The sequence below is a fragment of the Lynx rufus genome, unplaced genomic scaffold, assembly GCF_022079265.1.
Source record: "Lynx rufus isolate CCGP_SWC_20201006 ecotype Redwood Valley unplaced genomic scaffold, mLynRuf1.p SCAF_6, whole genome shotgun sequence".
In the NCBI taxonomy this organism is placed as follows: domain Eukaryota; kingdom Metazoa; phylum Chordata; class Mammalia; order Carnivora; family Felidae; genus Lynx; species Lynx rufus.
The window spans coordinates 110,652,495-110,660,352 of NW_025814878.1; positions in this window are offsets into that span (position 1 = coordinate 110,652,495).

A 7,858-nucleotide genomic window follows, 5' to 3' on the forward strand; every position below is an offset into this window, starting at 1 on the left:
CAGCGCATTCCTCCTCTGCACGGCCGCGTCCAGCTGCAGCCTGGCTCCTCCCTCCCAGGGCCTCCCTCTCCTTTGGTAGCCGCCACTGGCCCAGGCCAGGCCGCACATCTGGACCTTGTTAGGGGCCGCCGGCACATCTGGCCGCCTCTAAGCGAAGCTCGCGGCAGGGCAGCAGAGGGGAAGGGGCACGTCAGGACAGGGCCGCCCGGCGCGCTCCGAGGCATCTGGAAGTGGGAAGTCGGTGGGCGGCTGGCCGCAGACAGTGCCCTGCCAGGCAGGCCGGCCCTGGCCTCCAAGAGCCAGCAGGGTAGCGCCCTCACTGGCCGGGCAGACAGAGGCCCGCTGAGGTCTTCCCAGGCTGACGGGGGCAGGCCCAAGGAGAGGCAGGGCCTCTGGACCCCATGCATGGTGCTCTTGCCCTCAGGGAGGCCTGGGCTGGGTCCTAGGGGGCTGCTGGGACGGGGAGCAGAGGGTAGTTTCAGGACACTGCAGAGAAGGAATGCACAGGGACAGGGACTGCCTCTGTTCCTGGTGGCCAAGACGTGGGGCAGCCGGTTGGAAAGCAGGGTCTTGTACATTAGGATGGAGAATCCGCTCGTTTGAAATGAGAAAGGAAGAAGGTGCAATGTGCCGTGTTGGAAGCAGAGCGTCCCCACTTCCTTTTTCTTACACTGGGACATGACCAGGTCCGTGGCTGTCCCCGTGTGGTGCCATTATTTGTCCCCTTTGGGGCCTGTTAATCTAAGGCTTTACCAGCCCTGCCGATTCTTTCCTTGAGACAGCAGCAGCCGCTCCTGAGATCCTTTGCAAAGTAAGGCAGAGATAGAACAGCCGGTCAATGAAACGGAAAGCCCATCAGCTCAGCCCTTGTCCCTCCCTTTTGTCCTGTGGCCTTGGACCTTGCGTGGCTCCCACCTGGATGGTCCCTGTGATCACAGGAGCCCCAGTTTCCCCTGCCTCTTCTCTCCATCTCCCCACCTCCTCTCCACCCGCCGGCCCTGCCCATCACAGTGAGTGGCTCACTCATGGGCCCACCCACACTAGGGTCCTTGGAAAAACTCTCAGGAAGATGTAATGGGATGGGTGCCAGTTGTGAACCTAGAAGCCAAGGGCTTCTAACCAAACACATAGGCTCCCAAATCCCACCACTTATCCCTCTGAGCACCAGTTTCCTCTTCTCTGAGAACAAGATCTCTTAGAGAACTTTTTTTTTTAAATGTAAACAATTTTTTTATTATTTATTTATTTATTTATTTTAATTTTAATTTTTTAAATGTTTATTTGTTCTTGAGAGAGAGAGACAGAGAGACAGAGACAGAGCACGAGCAGGGGAGGGGCAGAGAGAGAGAGACACAGAATCCGAAGCAGGCTCCAGGCTCTGAGCTGTCCGCACAGAGCCCAGTGAGGGGCTCAAACTCACGAGCCACGAGATGATGACCTGAGCCAAAGTCGGACGCTTAACCGAGTCACCCAGGCGCCCCAATTTTTTAAAAATTTTAAATGTTTATTTATTTTTGAGAGAGACAGAGAGAGCGCCAGCAGGGGAGGGGCAGAGAGAGGTAGACACAGAATCTGAAGCAGGCTCCAGCCTCTGCGATGTCACCACAGAGCCCAATGCAGGGCTCAAATCCAAGAACTGTGACCTGAGCCGAAGTCGGACACTTAACCGACTGAGCCACCCAGGCGCCCCTCTTAGAGAACTGTTTTAAGCTCTGCATCAGGCTCTGTGGTGACAGCTCAGAGCCTGGAGCCTGCTTCAGATTCTGTGTCTCCCTCTCTCTCTGTGCCACTCCCTCCCACCACCACCCCTCCCCCGCTCATGCTCTGTCTCTCTCAAAAATAAATAAAAACGCTGGGGCGCCTGGGTGGCTCAGTCGGTTAAGGGTCCGACTTCAGCTCAGGTCACAATCTCGCGGTCCGTGAGTTCGAGCCCCGCGTCGGGCTCTGGGCTGATGGCTCAGAGCCTGGAGCCTGCTTCCGATTCTGTGTCTCCCTCTCTCTCTGCCCCTCCCGTGTTCATGCTCTGTCTCTCTCTGTCTCAAAAATAAAATAAAATAAACGTTAAAAAAAATTAAAAAAATAAATAAATAAAAACGCTAAAAAAAAAAGATTAAAAAAAGAAGTATTTGATCTGTAGTTAGATTTCCACAAAATTTACAGTTGAAAAGGTAGATTCACGTATCCAGGTTGTTCCAAACATTTTTAAAAGTTTTCTGAAAACTGAATTATCAATTTTTTAATTTAAAATCATATTAAGTTAAATTAAAAATGTAGCTCCTGGGTTGCCCCAGCCACTTTTTGTTTTTAATTTTTTTGGTGTTTATTTATTTTTGAGAGAGAGAGAATGTACATGCCCCAGCGGGGTAGGGGCAGAGAGAGAGGGAGACAGAGGATCCGAAGCGGGCTCCATGCTGACAGCACAGAGCCTGATGTGGGGTTCGAACTCAGGGAACTGTGAGATCATGACCTGAGCCGAAGTTGGACGCTCAACCAACCCAGCCACCCAGGTGCCCCCTTTAATCATTTTATCAAGACTTTTGTGCCCATCGACTGCCAGGTGTAATAGAAGGAAGCAGGGAAAGACATTGGTCTGGAAGGAAAAAATTAGGAGGAGGGACCAGATAAGGGGACCCTAGGTCCTTTAGCCCCTCCATGTGCTAGGCTGCCACAACACGGGCCCCTTCGCCCTCTCTTGCATTCAGTGCCCTGACAGTCTTCAGAGCAGGAACTGGTACCTTTGTTCACAAGTGAGGCAGCCAAGACCCTGAGAGCTGAAGCAAGGGGGAGGCAGGAACCCTGGGTTACCACTCAGCCACCATTCGCCATATTCTGAGATCGAGGTGCTTCCCCCCGACCCCCAGCCTCAATTTCCCCAAATGGGTTACGTAAATGAGAAGGGGGTTGGTTTGGGTTACTGGGCCCATCGGAACATTTTAGAATTATTCAAATAGGGGACATTTGGCCGGCCCTCACTTCTTGAAATTTCCACAATGCTGCTCTGTAAATGAACAGATAGGAGAGAGAAAGAGAACTTATCTTTCAGTTCACATGTAGTTTGTAATATTTGTGTCCACAGGTTAGGACACCCTCTCCCAGTCTCAGGGTGCCTAGGAAACCTAATTAATTATGGAATTATGGAGCGCTGCTTGTGCTAATATAGAATCAGGGCCGAGGGAGTTAGGTGTCTCAGGGGATATTTATAACGAGCTGTGGCAGTCTGGTGAGTCACTGCTCTGCTCTCCAAGAGGACGCACCTGCCTCCCAGGAGGGGAGGCTGTCGCTCACTGGTCAGGCCCCCTTTCCTGGCCGGGCTGGGGACACATGCCATATTTGGGGAATCCGCCCCCCCCTTCCCCAGGCTCCCCTGGGACACTGATCAATACAACCCACTCCCCTTCCACCTTTTAGCAGGATTTCCCAACAGCCTCCCACTTCCCAGACTGAGGCGGTGCTGTCCGTCACCGTCATCGATGATGCTACGGCCTGGCTGCAACCTGGGAACAGCTCACAGCAGAGGGACTCCTTCTGGGAAGGGTTTCTACGGTCAGGCCCAGCTGTGCAGCCAGGCTCTTGAGCTGCTTCCATCCAGGGCTCATTCTTCCGAGATGCAGAGAAGCAAAGGCTGGAGAGGAGAGGGGAACTTCGAGCGTCTTCTCTGTGCCAAGCCCTGGCCGGCGCACTTGGCATCGCTTAGCTCACTGAAGTTTCACAATAAGCTGTGTGACATTTTACACACTGGACAGCCAGAGAAACTGAGACTTGGGGAAAAGCAGCTAGGAAGGAGCACACAGCTAGAAAGTGCTAGAGCCGGGAGATGGAACCAATAGAAAGAGTAGATTTAATCCCAAATATATTTATAATTACATTAAATGTAAATGGACTAAATGCTCCCAACCAAAGGTACAAATTGTCAGAATGGAGACAGGACAAACTCTCTGGGGTTTACAAGAGATACATCCAAAACATAAAAGATTCAGAAAGTTCGAGGGACCCGGAGGCTGAAGCAGGGGTCTCTGAGGCTGCAGGAGATGATCCTTTTCCCAAACCCGAGCCCTCCAATTTGTCCCTTTCTTTGTCTTGGCTGCAGTGGTCCCATGAGCGTGTGGTTTAACGGGAGACATTCAGGCACTAGCATTAAATGAACAAACCATGTGACCCCGGACTTTCTTAGGTGATCTGAGATTCAGCGTCCTCCCCTGTAAAATGGAACAATAATCCATGCCTAATAAGGCTGCTGTAAGAGCTAGAGAGAACTTGTTCATGGCACCTGGCACCAGAACTCTTACTATGCTTATTTTTTGTTTATGTTTTGATAATTTAAATGTACCTATGTAATTGAAAAGACTCTACGGACGGTCCCTGACAGTCTGATAAAATATTAAAATCTTTTCCCTGTGCGTTTTTGCTGGGGCTGGAGCATGGAAGGCTCTTCCTTCGAGGCTGGGAAATTTAAGGGGAGCCAAGAGGTAACTCCAGAATGCCTTCTTCCTGTTTGTTTGCAAGTCTGACTAATCTGTTGCTCTGTCTTTGATTAGGTCACACTCTTGCTCAGACCCTAACCTTGACAGTTTCCTACAGTCTGTGTGTCAGGGTCCCTCCTGTCTCCAAAGCATCTAATCGCTTGCTTTCTGCCCTCTCCTCCTGACTATGGACTCACCCCTGCAGGCAGGCAACTGCTCAGTCCTTCCCTGCACCCTCCTTCAAGACTGGCAACGTGTCCCCACGGTCCCCACCACGGCTGCCTCTCCCCCTTTGTCGTCGCTCTCCCTTTTCTGCAATTCTGAATTCTGAAAGCTCTAAAAACCAGACTTTAAAAAATAAGCCTGATATAAACTGATTTGGCCGCAAATCTGGTCTGCCTGCCGTGAGGTTATTTAAAGGCTTTATTCTGTCTCTTACTGCTCGTACATTTCACCACAGAAACTTCGCTGTGTTTAATTGAGGGTGCTGCCCCAGACCCTGCCGGGATGTTATGTAGTGTCAGCATGTGCATCACGTGACCCTTCTGAAATCTGGAAAGCTCTGAAAACCCACACGTGTTCTGACCCCAGGCTGCAGTAATGACAGCCTGAGGGCCCACCCTCTGCTTTATGTACTCACCACTCATCCTGGTTACAACCTGGAAGCGGGCATGAGCCCCTCCCTTTCACAGATGAGGATACGTAGAGTTGAATAAGACTCAGTCCCTGCTCTCCTCACGCGCACGCGCGAGAGCTCTATCTGTACCTGACTGGGACATCAGGTGGGTGGGTACCATTATTATCCTCATTTGACTGTTAAGGAAATGAGCACAGAGAGGTTAAGTAACTTGCCCGAGGTTACACAGCTTAGAAGTGGCAGAGCCTGGATTCGAACCCTGTGAATCTGGCTCCAGAGTTCATGCTGTTAACTAGCACACAGCACACACCTTGGAGAGACGGACCCTCTCGGTGCAACGCAATGAGACCATCATCGCCGGCAGGACGGGCAATACCGGAGCACTGAGGGGAGGACTGGGTACCTTTTTAGCCCATGGTGAATCTTCAGGGTAGCTGGAACTCTTCCTTTTAAAAAAATATTTTTTAATTTTATTTTTAAGTCATCTGTGTACCCAACGTGAGGCTCGAACTTACAACCTCAAGATCAAGAGTCTTATGCTCCACCAGCTGAGCCAGTTAGGCACCCCTGGAACCCTTCCCTTTAAACACCCAAACCGGGGCACCTGGGTGGCTCAGTCGGTTAAGCATCCTACTCTTGGTTTCGTCTCAGGTCGTGATCTCACAGTTCATGGCATCGAGCCCCACGTCGGCTCTGCACTGACAACACGGAGCCTGCTTGGGATTCTCTCTCTCCCTCTCTCTCTGCCCCTCCTCCACTTGTGTATGCACACATGGCCGCACAGCCTCTCTCTCTCTCTTTCTCAAAATAAATAAAAAACATTTTTAAAAAATCTTAAAACCCCACCCAAACCATTATCTTCGTTAGGAGCTCTTTCTGCACAGCTTAGAAGTGGCACAGCAACGAATTGTATCTTACTGCTACATAATTTAACCTTGTCTTGATAACTCAAGGCCATGATTATGATTACTGATGTTTGTTACTATTCTGAGACCTCAGTTCTCAAACTATCAGCCAGTTTCTCATAGCTGTTCTTATGCTTGCTTCCAAGAAACGGTGGGCTGGGAATTCAAGTGACCAGCCTTGTTAGAATTATGTATAAAGCAAGGGTACATAGGTGTGCAGTGAGGCGAAAGCTTTTTTTTTTTTTTTTTTTTTTTTTTTAAAGACAAGCGTGCTTTAGCTTTTGTGCATGGAATTTATGAGATTCAGTTTGGTTACTTATTCACATATCTTTCCTTATTTCCTGGTTCCTAGATGTGTTTTTGAGAGCTGAGGGGCCTGGATAAGCCTCCCGTATATCTGATTTCAAACTGGAATGTGATCAGATTCCCAGGGAAATTTTTTCAAAGCTGCCTAGAGGCCCATTCTGGACCCTGAAGTGGGACGTGGGCTCTGCGTTTTGAAAAACTGCATTGGGAGCCACGTGTATGTACTTATTGAGCACCTCCTGTATCCTCCGTGCACTGGGCACTATGGGCAAGGAAACCCGTGAGCCCAGTCCTCACGCATTACAACATCCAGTTGAGTAGACGGATTGAAACCCATGATGTCAACTAAGGCTAGCTCACTTTCAGAGGGGACTGGTGACAGTGGTACGGCGGTATATGAGGACATCGCCACTTGGTGTGGTGCGAACAGTTTGGATGTGGAGTCGGCAAACTTGGCCCTGAGTATCTGCCCCCTGACCTGTCAGCAGACTCGTATCCTCTGTGAATGTCAGTTTCCTCGTCTGTAAAGTGGGGATAAGCCACTCTCCCTCCCAGGGTTGTCATGACAAGGGACTGCCTGGGAAAGCACCATGCAAACTGTAAAGTGCGGTCCAGGCATGCTCAGTGAGACTCCTGCAGGCCACAGGGAACACTGACCCACTCTGGTTACTCCCCGTCATGAGGCTTCATTGTGAAGCCGTGCAGGGAAGGTAGGAAGCCCGGGAGGCGGTCCCAGCAGACAGAGAACAGCTCTCTGGAACAACTGGGCCCTCGTTCTGGAGTCCTTGGATGCTGACACCGAACCTAATGACGGACTCTCTCCGCTAATGTCTTCTGCTGCCTGCTGGCTTCCGCCACTTGGCTCCAGTCCACTGCCTTCTCCTCGAGTAGCCCTCCCCTTCTGCCCACTCGATGGTTCTCTAGTGTTTAAGCATCCCTGCGAGAGGGAGCTGGCTGGGTAAGCCACTGTCCGATACAGAAGGGCCCCACTGGGCAGGGTGTGAGTGCTGGGCTGCCCCTCCCCCAGGCCCCTGCTGCGTATCCAGCCTGTAAATGGCTGCTTTGTGTCAGGCCAAACCTTGGCTGGGACAGTTGTGGCCAGGGTGTGGGCTCCTATGGCCCGGCAGCGTGAGGTTGTGCCTGTGGGGGCTGTGGCTGCAGCTTGCCCTCAGAGGGAACCGTGCAGACCGTCCATCGGAGAATGTGAGCTATTTTTATAGAAGGAGGACAGCACTGAGGCATTTAAGCTGGCCAGCAGACAGCACCTGCCTGTCATGTCTCACGTGCCACGCAGTGAAGGCCAGCCACAGCCCACGGTGTGCGATCTGGGGAGGCTGCGGTGCCCTCTGTGTCCGTGTTCTTCAGGCTTCCCTGGTGGATGACCCCCTCTTCTCGGTGGCCCCTGCCCCCACACACTGGCCGGTGTGGCTACGCGTGTTCCCCGATCCTGTGAGTGGAACCTGCTTGTGGTACTTCTCCACGAAGTTGTTCACCGCAACACTAGATGTGGCAGAGAAAAGTTAGAACCAGCTCGTATGTTCAGCGGAAAG